Source organism: Phallusia mammillata, chromosome 1, assembly GCF_965637545.1.
Source record: "Phallusia mammillata chromosome 1, kaPhaMamm4.hap1.1, whole genome shotgun sequence".
Classification (NCBI taxonomy): Eukaryota; Metazoa; Chordata; class Ascidiacea; order Phlebobranchia; family Ascidiidae; genus Phallusia; species Phallusia mammillata.
In genome coordinates, this window is record NC_137252.1 from 4,618,215 (window position 1) to 4,631,416 (window position 13,202).

A 13,202-nucleotide genomic window follows, 5' to 3' on the forward strand; every position below is an offset into this window, starting at 1 on the left:
GAAATTGTTGTTCGTTGTAGGATCCACCACAGTAACTAGACCTGGGTCCTGGCCTGTAAAGAAAAATAACAGTTAGAAACTCATCTAACAACTTTTTCGGAGTACGTTCATGTTTTGGTTTTACCCCTTTCACCAAAAAATGGTTTTATGTTTTTTACTTAGCAGATACCGGGTAATGATTTTTACTTAGCAGTCACTAAATGTCGCAACTTACCTGTATCGTAAAGATTGAAATTAGCATTTGATCGGTGTATTGGCTGAAGAAGTTCGAGCTTATCCAACTCATTCTTAATGATTTTTGATCTGAAATAAACAAGCATTTTTTACTTGTAATTTGTGCTTTCTCTTTACCTTCCTGCCAAAGCAATAAAATATATTTTAAATACTCCTCTGCAAAGAAACACTTTAGAAATCCGAAATAAATTACAGATGTCAAACATTTTTCAGAAATCTAACGATCCCAAAACATTCGTACCACAAGAAAGAAAAAAAAAAAAGAAATACAAAAGGGAAAGAATTACTAATTGACCTTAACACGGTTCTTATTTGAAAATCCCATAAAAGATAAAAAACAAACAGAAAATATTTACAGTTGATCGTTTTTAAGTAGCTGGAATTCTGCCCAGGTTCTATCTGTGTTCGGAGTGTAATAATGTTCTACCAGTAGACGATGGACGAAAACATATTGTTCCTGGAACGAAGAATATATATATATATATATATATATATATATCAATAGCTGACTTTTTGTAACAGAACCGGTTGATAAATACGACTTTTGTGGTAAAACCGGCGGACAAAAAAATTGAATCCCACCCATGCTTGTGTTGTAAAAGCATACAAGACCCTACAAAGTCAGCTCACTATTAAGGTGAAAACAAAAGTAAACTGGTTTAATTTGGAACGGCGTATCTTTGCTTCAACTATTTGAAACACGCAAGAAATAACCACGTGGTCACCTACACCCATCATAGGTTAGTGCCGACCATTAACGCATTATCGTAGTCGGCCACGATGTGATTTGTTTACAGATATATTGATCCCTCATATTGTCAGGCATAAACTTGTCAAAACTTTTAGAATAGACTATACTTCGTTATTGCATGACTTGGAGCTACTAGCAAAGCACATACTGATATAAACTTGTTAACTTTAAAAAGCTTGTGTTTTATTACTTATAACTTTCCTTGCTTAGGTAAATAAGATCTCTATGATTTTACCAAACTTTGAATCATGTCTGATCGAGTGTCTCTCATTTTCATCGTCGCCCGCATAACATTCACTTGGTCTGTGTCCGACATCTCATTGATGAGAACATCCATTGCTATGTAGGTGCCCGTCCGACCTGCTCCGGCACTAAAACGAAACACATAGTCAAAAATGGCGTCAGGCAAAACATGTTGACATGAAATTAAGGCCAAATGGTAAAGCAGATGTCATTATTGAAAACCACTCATATCAAGACTCTTTGCTCATTATATTTCTTAGTGGAAAACACTTCTGCTTATTACACAACGTAAGATAAAGCAATCAGTAAAAAAAATTCCAGAGGCGATCAAGATTGCGAAAATGGGTTCGTTTACTGTTTAAGAATATAATCATCATCAACACGGCACTACCTGCAGTGTACAACTATTGGGTTTCCGTCTTTAAGTTCCTCAACCATGTGACGTAGATACATCATGTTTGACGTCACATCTGGGATTCCGTGATCGGGCCAAGATGTGAAATGCAGTTGGTAGATTGTTCGTTGCATCTAGAGTCAAGAAAATGTTGCAACTATTTTGGATATGGCGGAAGTTGTATCACAATGCACGATTTTCCTGATATGATGACATCGATTGTGCAACAGTAAGGTTAAAAAACACAGTTTTAAGTTAAAAGCACAGAGGAATTTGAAAAGCATTAGTAGGACCACATAGACATACACTTTCCAACCTTTTTTAATAAGTAAGAAGTTTATTGATTCTATTTGAATGAGTAGTAAAATTTACAGGATGACTTACGTTGTGGCAGGATAGCGTCATTTTTCTTCTAATAATTCCACTCATATGATACTCATAATGTGTTTCAATACAGAATCCACCAAAGTTTAAAGTTTCAGCACAATCAGGCCAATACTTGGAACATACTGTCTGCAAATCAAAGACGAAAATCTTTATTGGTCCATATAACACATCAAATTGATATGTCTACAGTATTCCAACACTCATATTTAACTGCATTGAAAATGTTGAACTACTATACAAGGTTGCATATATTGCTTGTTAAAGATAAGGGTCAAACAGGTTTGAAAGAAGGACTTTTCGGGTCGATCCGAGTTCGATCTTACGTTTGAATGTTGTAAGCTTATTCAGGCCAGACATTCGGCTACATTTGTGTTGTATGTGTACCTCTGACTTTGAGGTATGTTTTTGGCTTTTTGTAATGGATTTGTACCAAGTTTTTGACCTGTATAAGTGGTTCCATGTCTGTTTAAACAGTAAAACATTTTTGGGTCTCACCTTTCCTGATTCCACTAGGTTTGTGAGCATAGCAACTAATGTTGTGCCGTTTTCCCAAATCATTCTCCAAAAATCTTCCAGTGTTTCAGGCTTGGGTCCTTGTGCGGCGATGAACTTCCGTTCTTCATAATAACCCTGACGAAATGACAACAATGTTATACATAGTAGTTTACAACACAAACTGTGCCCAATATCGGTAGTGCCTTTTAAGAATAAATTTATTTGTTTGATGTCTTGTAATATCGGCAGGGTGTCTGGCAGCTACGGTTCTGATCATACTGCTTTTCGAATCCCGGTCCATTGTTTTTGTTTTTTACAAATTGTTCAAATTGAATAAAAACGTTTTTCTTGACAAAAACATACCACCTAATTTCTTGCAGAAAAAATATTGCAATACCACACATGTTGTTTATAAATTGTTAAATGATTATTGTAATAGACTAATAAAAAATCATAGTCTTACAGGAATATACGATGCGTTGATGTAACTGGTTTCTTTGTCTCCGCTGAGCACGACTCTCGAATGATCATCTATTTATTAACAGGAAAATCAGGATTGTTCATTTTTCCGCAAAAAAAACCCGCAAAAAATCACATTTTTTCAGCATAAGTCAAACAACAAAAAACTTCAAACCACACGATATTTAGTTGCTTGTCAAACTGCTATTTCTTGTAGCATTTAAAAAAATAACAACGTGCTTTTCAAAATCTAACATATATGTTAATTTACTCACATGGGAAAACATGGTTGAATCGGTTTTTCTTCGTGTTGCATTGCATCTTTGCTACTTCTCTGGTTCGTGCACTCGACTTGCTAACACGACAGATTTCCTGAAGAACAATCTCATAACATTTTAGGATTAGTCAGTAAAACTTTTTGACATTCACCTCACTGGGTTGTACAGCAAAGTCAAAGAAAGCAGAAGTAAATTTAGTGGTGTCAAATTTTAATCGAATATTTGGTACGCTCAAAAAATGTATCAAATTAGCTAGTGTTGCACATAAGGCAGATATGGTGCAAGGCATATGTTTATAATTTAACAAGATATAAAAATCTTAAAAGGGGCAAAATAGATATTTGCGTTAACTGGGAATACCTCATATTGCAGTTCCCATGTTTTAAATTCATCCGATGAGTTATCAATGAAGGATTGTAGCAAATGTTTATCTTTGATCGATTGTTTCTCCAAGTTTGCCAAATGATCAGCTACATACAAAAAATGTAGATTTTCTTTACATACAAACTGACCTTGTTTAACACTAAGTTGGAACTTCTATTTACCAATAAAGCTTTCGCTTTGATATTGTCCCTGGTGTTGATTCTGGTGAGAATTATCTTCAGTAATTTCAATCATGTCATTAACCTGCAAAAATAAAATGAAACTTATTAGCCTTCTCTCATACCTTTTGCCTGCAGGTTTATTGTCTTATCCGCTTTGTTCTCATGAGATTTGGGATTCTAATCCGACCTCGGTTACTATTCTTAGAAAAAAATGAAGTTAGATTGCTCCAACACACAGTGGAGCCTGATGTGATGAAATAAATCAAAGTCACCAACTGCCCAAGTCAAAAAACAACACACAAAAAAACAAACAATTCAGATTGCAATAAACCTTGCATCTCGAGGAATTATTGTTAATTACCCTGTGAGACGTTGCTCACCCATCGAGGTTAAAAAATAAAGTAACATAGAAAATTACACTTACGTTTTCATATGTATTCTCTTCGTCTTGTACAGTGGTCGTAGTGTGACAGTTTCCTAACATAACATAGGCAAAATTCACAAATTGTATGTTAGATTCTTCGGATATAAAACCATAAACCTACCATATAAGTGACAGCTGCAACATTTTTGATCATTGTTGGTGTGGTTTTGCCTTTAAACGACAAAATGATTCATAAATCTGTATTTACAGCATCGTACAATATTTAAAATGTTGCACTACTAAACAGATCATCATGGTTGTAATAAAAATTCCCAGGCTTAATAAAAGAAAAATAAAGGCATATATCTCAGCTAAAATATGCAGTTGTAATTTTTATTTTATGTAAGCGAAAAATTTAGTACGAACCTTCTAAAGAAGAGCAAAGTCAGGGCGATAATAACGATGAGAATCAAAACAACCGCAATCAGAGGACCGGTCAAATTCCAAGGATTGCTCCGTGTTACTTGTTTCACTTTGTCAACCAACACTGAAGTAGTATTTTTTTTACCTTGGTTTGTGATAAAACCTGAACAAGCAACAGTTGTCGTTTGTTGCGGAAAAGATGTAAAAGATCCGTAAGCAAGAACCTGAAATATTTAATGTTGGTAGTAAATATAATCTAGCATTAACGTTATATTTAAAGCTGAAGAACTAAAACATTTCTATCATGTTAACTGAGTTAAGAAATGTAAACAAAAATAAATTAACCAAACACTGATTAACGTTGGATAAAACTATTTCAAATTATATTTTGCAAAAAGACTTAATAGACATGCTAAGCAAAAATAAAGATTGACTTGGACATAGGAGTAGAGATACTTTTATGAACAGAAATATTTACGCGCAAATACATTTGAAAGTTACCGAAAAATGTACTGTCGACCCAATTTTGTTTTTATCCATCTGAAACCTGAACGTGTTTTGCCTTTGATTGATGTTAAAAGTTTGAGGAGCTCGGCCCTCTACATTGATCTGTAAAAAACACAAGGTTTATTTTAACAAACCCAAAAGTTGACAGTTTAAAATTAACGATGCCTTAAAAGCAATGTAGTAAAAACCTGGCGGATATATTGGTTGCCTGGCAAATACTGGCCTAATCTTTTCATTTCTGTTGTACATTAATGATGTTGTTTGAGCTATAGTAAAGATTTAAAGAATAAATGACTTTGCATATTTTTAAATATGAATCTGTTAGAATCTAGAATGTGCAAAGGGAGTTCTCCGAACAAAATGTGCACACAGTCGGACCTGAATTTTGCAGAATCCATTTTTAGACGACACGTCACCTAACATGGTCAAGACGCAATCAGTTTGTTTGATTTTAATCTTGCTTTCTTTCAAAAGGTAAGAAACACGGCTCGATTGTGGACCACGTTGTACTGGAACTTGAATTGTCTTGGATGCAACGACTTCAGGGCAAGCAATCAAAGTTGCTGTTATCTGCAACAAGTGATTTGACTAGGAAAAAATAACACAGTCAAACGCAAATCAAAGTGACCCCTAATATTGCCAAGTTTTTGATTAATTATCAAGTAGTTGGCGTAAACAAGAACAGCGCTGCCATCATTTAATGGAAAATAATACACCAATATCTTATGTTGAGTTTTTGATTAGATACTTTCTATTTTCCTTTTTCCAGAAAACATTACCTTGACTTGATGAGCCACCTTTTTTGGCATCTGATCAGCGATGACGTATGATTTGTCATTGTAAGGAAATGACTTTTTAATGTTGGTGTTTAAAACTTCCACCTGTGATACTTTCTTAATTTAGAAATCCTTTTAAGTAAAAGCAACTGAACTCATGTAAATAATATGATTAACTATAGTCATATCATAGCCTTATTTCTATATTTGCAAGTCATTTGTCAAAGAGTACTTTGTGTTATTGCACTTTCAGCTTCACCAAATCACATTTAAACTAATGTCAAAAGTTTTTAAAGTTTAAATAACTGTTAAATTGGGCAGGTGGTTTTTCGAAAGTGAATTCTCTGTGATGCAGCTCATTAACTTTGCGGATTTGTGAGCGTTAAAATTCCCCGTTTATTTAATCTGTGTTTGTTTACACTTGTTAGTGAAACACTGTTCAAATAGACACAATAAAACTTACATCAGTAAAGGAATGGTCAAACTACTAGTTTACAGCAGTTTGCACCAAAATTTGTCTTCTTAAGTGATCAAATAAGTAAATAATAAACTCAACTCAACTGAAATAAACTTTACAAATGAAAACAGAAAGTTATATCCCACCTCAACTATGATCCCTCTTCCGTTTCGAGCATTTGTTAACTGATGCAAATTTCCGGACCAAGACACAACCAGGCCTTGACAGTTGTATGTCGCACTCGCGTCGACTAAAAAGGAAATAGCAGCAAATGCAATATTGCTGTGAGTTATTTATTTACAGTGTTAAGTACATTTTTATTTTTAAGGTTACAACCAATTAATCAACATAGTTTTTAAGTTGAAGTTTAAAGTTAACATTAAGGATAAATCTTACTTTAGCTATTTGGAAACCAAATCTAATAGGCTACAACTGCAATATCACCAAACGCTTTAGGCAGACAATCTTTACTTTTACGTTTTGTTCAGTAAAACTCCTTACGATAACCAATTCAGTTCTGTACAAAAAAAACAATTTTACCGCAAACTTACACGTAATCTGGCAAGCGTAAAAACCTGTTGTGTTGACATCAATGTTGCAGTTTGGCTTCCAACTCTCACCGTAATGTAAAGTAGATGGGGAACATGATGAAGTTGATCTCAACCAAATATTAACATCTGTAATATTTGCATTAAATATATGCTATTGTTTTCAAAATAATACAAAACATAATTGGCAACAAAAATGTGTAAAGTTTTGTGTAAGTATACCCTATAGAGTTGGAATTTGATTTAGATAAATTTAACATTAAAACAAGCTACCAAACTTATTTCTTTGTTACCTACCAGACACGTACAAATTGCTTTTAGATAAAATGAAACCGTTGTTTTCTTTCACTGGCCATAATTTTATTCTCAAAGGATTCGGAACAGCATAACGATACAATGTCCTGGTTCCTGGTCCACCTGTACTTGATGCATACAATGTAAACCTGTTTTTCCAACCTAAACAAGTAATATACACTGTTGTTTCAAGATATACTGAATAAAGTCAATAACGCTTTTTCTGTCAAATATATTGTGTGCATTTGCAAGTAGAGCTGAGTTTATTCACACAAGTAATAAAACAATTATAATAAAAACACCATAATTTTGTTTATAAAGTGTGTAACATGTCACTGGAACAGGTCGACTTTTTGCTGTACAGAAACCTTAAATTTGTGGTCATGGCTCTTGTCAGCACAAGGTTTTTCAATGGTTCGTGCTTTTTATGTCAAAATAGCCAAAAACACAACCATAGAAACGAATACATTTTCAAATGCTGTTGATTCTATTCTAACTGTTGTGTGAGCTATGCTAAAAAAAGACACGGGGAAAGTTTGTAAAAAAATCTTTTCGAGTTGGTTGCGTCTTCGCGTCCCCTCAAAGTGCTTGGTTGGCCCTTTGGGGGTCTCGACCCCTAGGTTGGAAAACACTGCAGTGAACGATTGTTTAAAGCGCGTATTGGACAATTAGCCGATTCAAATTTGTTGTTTGTTGCAATTCATTCCTGCTATAAGCTTACATGTTGTAAAACAAATCTTACCCTTGACTTCGTAGCACGGATTTCTTGGTTGAACAAGCCATCTTGAATCAGGATTCTCAGCAGGATCACAAAAATATACTGGTATGTTGTTTGCCGAAAAATTGCTGAACAAATATATTTTTCTGAGAATTTATTTACTCTTGTGTCGTAAAACATCAGAATGTATTATGTTGTGTTTTTCTGTCAGTATCAAATTACAATTTTAGTTTTTTTGGTTGGCGCTTCGCAATACTGACCTTTTATGCAAGTGAAAATAGAAATGTACACCATTGTACATGACAGGTTTCCAAACGCTCGGCTGCGATAGTTTTGTTTTGGAATATTTGAAAGCGTTTGGTGGAGAACTTCCTCTGTTATACATCCACATAATTTGCAAATCTGCATCACAAAAAAAACGTGTGACTCACAGGTAACATTGTTTTGATCAAGATTCTTTATTTTTAGGGAGTAAATTAGGGCTACCAATTTCTTGTAGAGCGTAAAAGACGTTGGTTTTTCTTCTATTCAATTTTTCAATTCACTTCAATATTTTACGCTTTGAACGCTTTGAAATTAAAATGATTGCATGAACGAAATAATGAAAAAAGGAATAACTGCGTGACCGGGTCAGTGAGAACCAAATATTAGCCATCGAGTCAGTCGACCCGTTACTGTATACTTAAGAATAAAAAAAACGGAAAAAAACGAAGGGTAATAAGTAGAGATGTACCGAATATTCGGTTTGCCGAATTTATTCGGCCGAATCGGTCACTTTTGCAAAGATTCGGTTTCGGCCGAATAATTTGTTGCGATTCGGCCGAAACCGAATCTTTTACGAACACACATTTAAAGCGTTAAGCGTGTCTCTTCTCCTTTGTACCAACGAAAATCCCGTAAATAATTGTATTTTTTGACACATTATCGTTTTTCCCACTGCAGACAACTAATCAGTAATTCATTGTCGGGCTGCAAATTATGCTTAAGGCTATGTTAAACCCCACAGAACCAAAATGAGGACGAAACACAACCATTCTGCACTAATTGCCTGATAGATAAACTTATGTTTTTATGTCAAAAGCGTAGCCTACCACTTCGCGTGACGTCATAAATGATTCGGTTGATTCGGCCGAATTTATTCGGCAAAACCGCCGAATATTCGGTTTCGGCCGAATCGAAATTTAGCCGATTCGGTACATCACTAGTAATAAGTGGTCATGTAAAATGTTGATGTTGGAGCAGCACTGTTAAGGTGAAAACGACCAAAATAACTTCACATATTTACACATTTTCAGTCAACAATTTGTTCGCGAAATTTATCTTTTATGAACTAAACTTGCTGCGCAGGTTTTACGCATTCCTTTTACTGCTTAATGTCCGTGGATTTTTAAGCTCCCAACATGGTTGACAAAAACATGAATTTGGACTTACATGTAAATGTTACGGTTGTATGAGTTTAAATAAACTACCCTTCTAACTTACCTTTAGTGAACAGTTTAGTTGCCACCGATGAAACTTGATTAATGCTACGTTGAGAATCTAATGAAGCAAGTTGTCCCCCTTTCACTTGACAAGATGTTTGCGCAGATTTTACATTCTGCTGGTCATTTGAAAGAACGATCACCTTTTCATTAGAACTAATGTATCTTGAACAATCTGAAAAAATATTTATAATGAGTGATGAAATATTTAGAAGTTCTGGTGCAAAGCTTAAGTTTTGATACATAAAATACAATTATTTATAACCTAGATGTGGTTTAAAATGTATACAAAAATAAAATATTAAAAATAAGTTTCTTACCCTGGCCTAGGAGTTGTGGAACAAACATAACAACGAATATTAGAAACGTGTGCCAATAATTTACGCTCATTGTTGTGGGTGCAAGTTGTTATTAAAACACAACAGCAACAGCACAAACAACACTACCAAAAAACTGAAAGTTAGCTGATTTAAAAACAGGCAAACAAAAACCAAATCGCTGGTTTAAGCTTTAATACATTATTTTACCCCCAAAAAATAGTGCGTACTTTGGCTATATTTATCAAACCAGCAACATTACATATAATTGCAACACGATACCGAAGTTAAACTAACTCTACTACTGCCGTATAATAGCACAGGATACAAATACAGCTAAAAACCTGGCGGAAACGTAAGTGTGGGGCTGTTGCTGTAGGGTAACGCAGTGTGTCAGAAAGTCGTGAGATTGTATTTGTCACATTGCCCATTCACCTCTTGTGTACTTCGGTCTTGTGTTTTTCGTTTTACTCAGTTGACTTTAATTTGGCAACCGTTCGAGTTTAGATTTACTAATTTCCTGGACATTGTATTTCCTCCTTACTTAACAAACAGAATCCGTAAAAGGTAATGTAATCGTTTTTTACGTTTTCCACCAGTTAAGGCGGTCGTTCAAGAGGTCGCCTTTTTCACAGCAAGATTACAAGCTGTTTGTGAAAACTGTTGATTGTCTTCAAAATCCCACGTCAGTACCTATGGAGGAAAATAATTGGTCTTCGGAAAATACAAAAAACAGAAATGGGGACATTAGAGCAGACAATCAACAAGATAAAAAAGATCGTGCAAAGTGGAAGAAATCTTTGGATTTTTTGATTTCGGCGATTGGTTTGAACGTAGGACTCGGAAATGTTTGGAGGTTTCCTTATCTGTGCTTCAAAAACGGCGGAGGTAGGAAGATGTGTTGAGCATAGGCCTGCCATACGTCCTCTTTTTGGAGGACATGTCCTCCTTTTTAACAAAAACCAAGTTGTCCTCCGAGGACAAGAAATAGTACCCAAATGTCCTCCTTTATAAAGAATTTCTGATTTACCAAATAAATATGTAACAATTATATATGCCTTTGAAAGAAGCCAAATATACATCTTCAGCTTATTTATCAGAGAATAAAGGTTTTACATTTTTTGAAAATACAAGCTTATTTTAGTAATGTGATGTGATAAATGTTAAACTTTATCCAAGCTAGTGAACACCGTCTAATTTTTGAAGCTTTTATTTTTGGGTTGGCCTTAAAGTATTTTTTCATGTTCTTTTAACCATGTGTCCTCGTTTTGGAGGTGGAAATATAGTAGACTTAGTTCAGTAGCACGACACAATGAGAGTGTTTGAGCCTTAAATAACTTGCTTCGGTTCGATTTTGCTGTTTTTGATCACTATATTCCTAATGGTCCTGCTATTACCTACGTTCAAAACGTTTGTTCATTATTTCTCATTTCAGGAGCATTCCTTGTTCCTTATCTTCTCTTTACTGTGCTGATTGCGATTCCTGGCAACGTCCTTGATATTTCCTTAGGGCAGAGATTTAGACAGGGACTCTTGAAGAGTTGGAATATAACCCCAATAATGAAAGGTAACTCAGATTGCCATGAGTCAGCAAAAAGTTATCTACTGTTTTATAAGTGATGAAGCAGCAAACATTTATGTATTTTTTGCAGGTATAGCAATTGCTCAAGTCATTTTACTAATCAATTTCTCGATATCCTATCCCATAATATTGGTGTGGGGAGTAAAGTACATCGTGGCCTCCTTTGCCAAAGAACTGCCTTGGTCCACTTGTCACAACGATTGGAATACTGTGAACTGTGTCACACCGAAAGATGTGAAGTTGAACTATACACAGTTGCCTGGCAACCAAACGGCGGGAAATTTTAGCGGGAAAGTGTCTGCGGCCACAGAGTTTTGGAAGTAAGAAACGTAGTAGTGAGAATTTTTTTTTTATAGTTATTGATATTTTTTTAACAACTTTTTTCGCAACAAAAGATTTTGAACTCTTTACATTTGACATTTAGAGTAAAATGTATCGTTTTTAAGGGAGTATTTTTTAAAAAGATGTGTACATATGGATGACAGTGCTGCTGTTTTGTTTACAAGCATATGTTTATCGGAATAGCAAACATTAATACAAAGTCAAAACAATACGTAATATTCCTCATACTCACTACAAACTACATTTGAAGACATTTTGAGTTTTAATTAACAATCTTAAATCGTTTCAGCTTCAAATTTAATGTTCACATGGACATTTTTTGGGCTGTGACGATATGCACAGAAGTAGTAGTTTCGAAGTGTTTACATGCATCATCGACGTTTCTTTGTTTATATGCATCATCGACGTATTCATCATTATTTTCTTTGTTTGCATGAGATCATCGACGCATTCAACATTATTGAATTAATTAAAACAACATGCCATACCACAACTAAGTGCTTTAGTTTACAAACGATCTTACGTATTTCCAGCCTTAAAGTTCTTCAGAAATCCGCCGGTATCGAACAAATAGGAGATTTGGTTCCCGATCTGAGTGCTTATCTTCTTGTTATATGGATCGGACTTTACTTGTGCATCTTTAAAGGAATTAATTGGTCAGCCAAGGTAAAATTCAAATACATTTTTTCATTTGCATTCAAATTTATTAAACCACAGTTACACGTAAATTTGTTTTACGTCATAATTCAGATTGCCTACGTCACAGCTACACTTCCTTATGTTTTTATTTTCGTCATCCTTATACGTGGTCTGCTGCTTGAGGGCGCTAGTGAGGGAATTAAATACTTTTTAATCCCTGACTTGAACAAGTTGTTGGATCCTGGGGTAAGTGTAAAGGCAGCGAATTGCCCAAAAATCATTGATCTGTTTACCGTTTTCGTTGCAACTGTAACAAAATACAATTTAGTTTTATCAGTAACATAAGTTTATTTTTCTTTGTGATTTTGTGGTAATAAACTATTTATTCCAGTAGAAGAAACTGTTGGATTTGATCATGTAGAAATGTGGTATCACCAGCGTTCATTTGTATAAGTTGATCTGAAATTGTGAAGCAGCCATGAGTTCGAATCATGCCGCAAATTATTTTTTACAATCTAATTCTTTGCTAAAAGGAAATGGTAAAAAGGCAAAATCCTGATTTAGCACCAGTCCAAAATAAAGCCAAGATGTAACTAAAGTTTTCTTGGTGTCTTTTCTTCACAGAAAATAATTGATCATTTGATTCAATGTTTTGACAGGTTTGGGTCAGTGCTGGGTCCCAGGTTTTATTCACAAACGCTCTGGCCTCGGGAGCACTTACATCACTTAGCACGTTTAACGACTATCACCACAACCTGTGGAGGTACGTCTGTACTTGTGGTGGTTATGTAAAAATTAAAATTTTTGTTCCCTTTGTTAAGTCATTCAAAATATTTGGTCGTTTTGTAATAACCCCGCATGTTGTGCAAGCAATCGTGGCCTTTGTGTGACTGGTAAATACAATAAACAATCTTCTTATAAAGCAGGGTTTTAAACAAATGTTTTTCAATATTTGTTTTTCTTCACAG

General features: G+C 34.7%; 1 long non-coding RNA gene across 1 annotated transcript; it reads left to right on the forward strand.

Annotated features, from left to right (window-relative positions):
* The first annotated feature begins 11,404 nt into the window (after nt 1-11,404).
* LOC145204257 (uncharacterized) lies at nt 11,405-12,598 on the forward strand. The gene is made up of 3 exons (XR_013853462.1): nt 11,405-11,573; nt 12,129-12,261; nt 12,346-12,598. It is a non-coding gene; the product is annotated as an uncharacterized LOC145204257 (long non-coding RNA).
* The last annotated feature ends 604 nt before the right edge of the window (nt 12,599-13,202 follow it).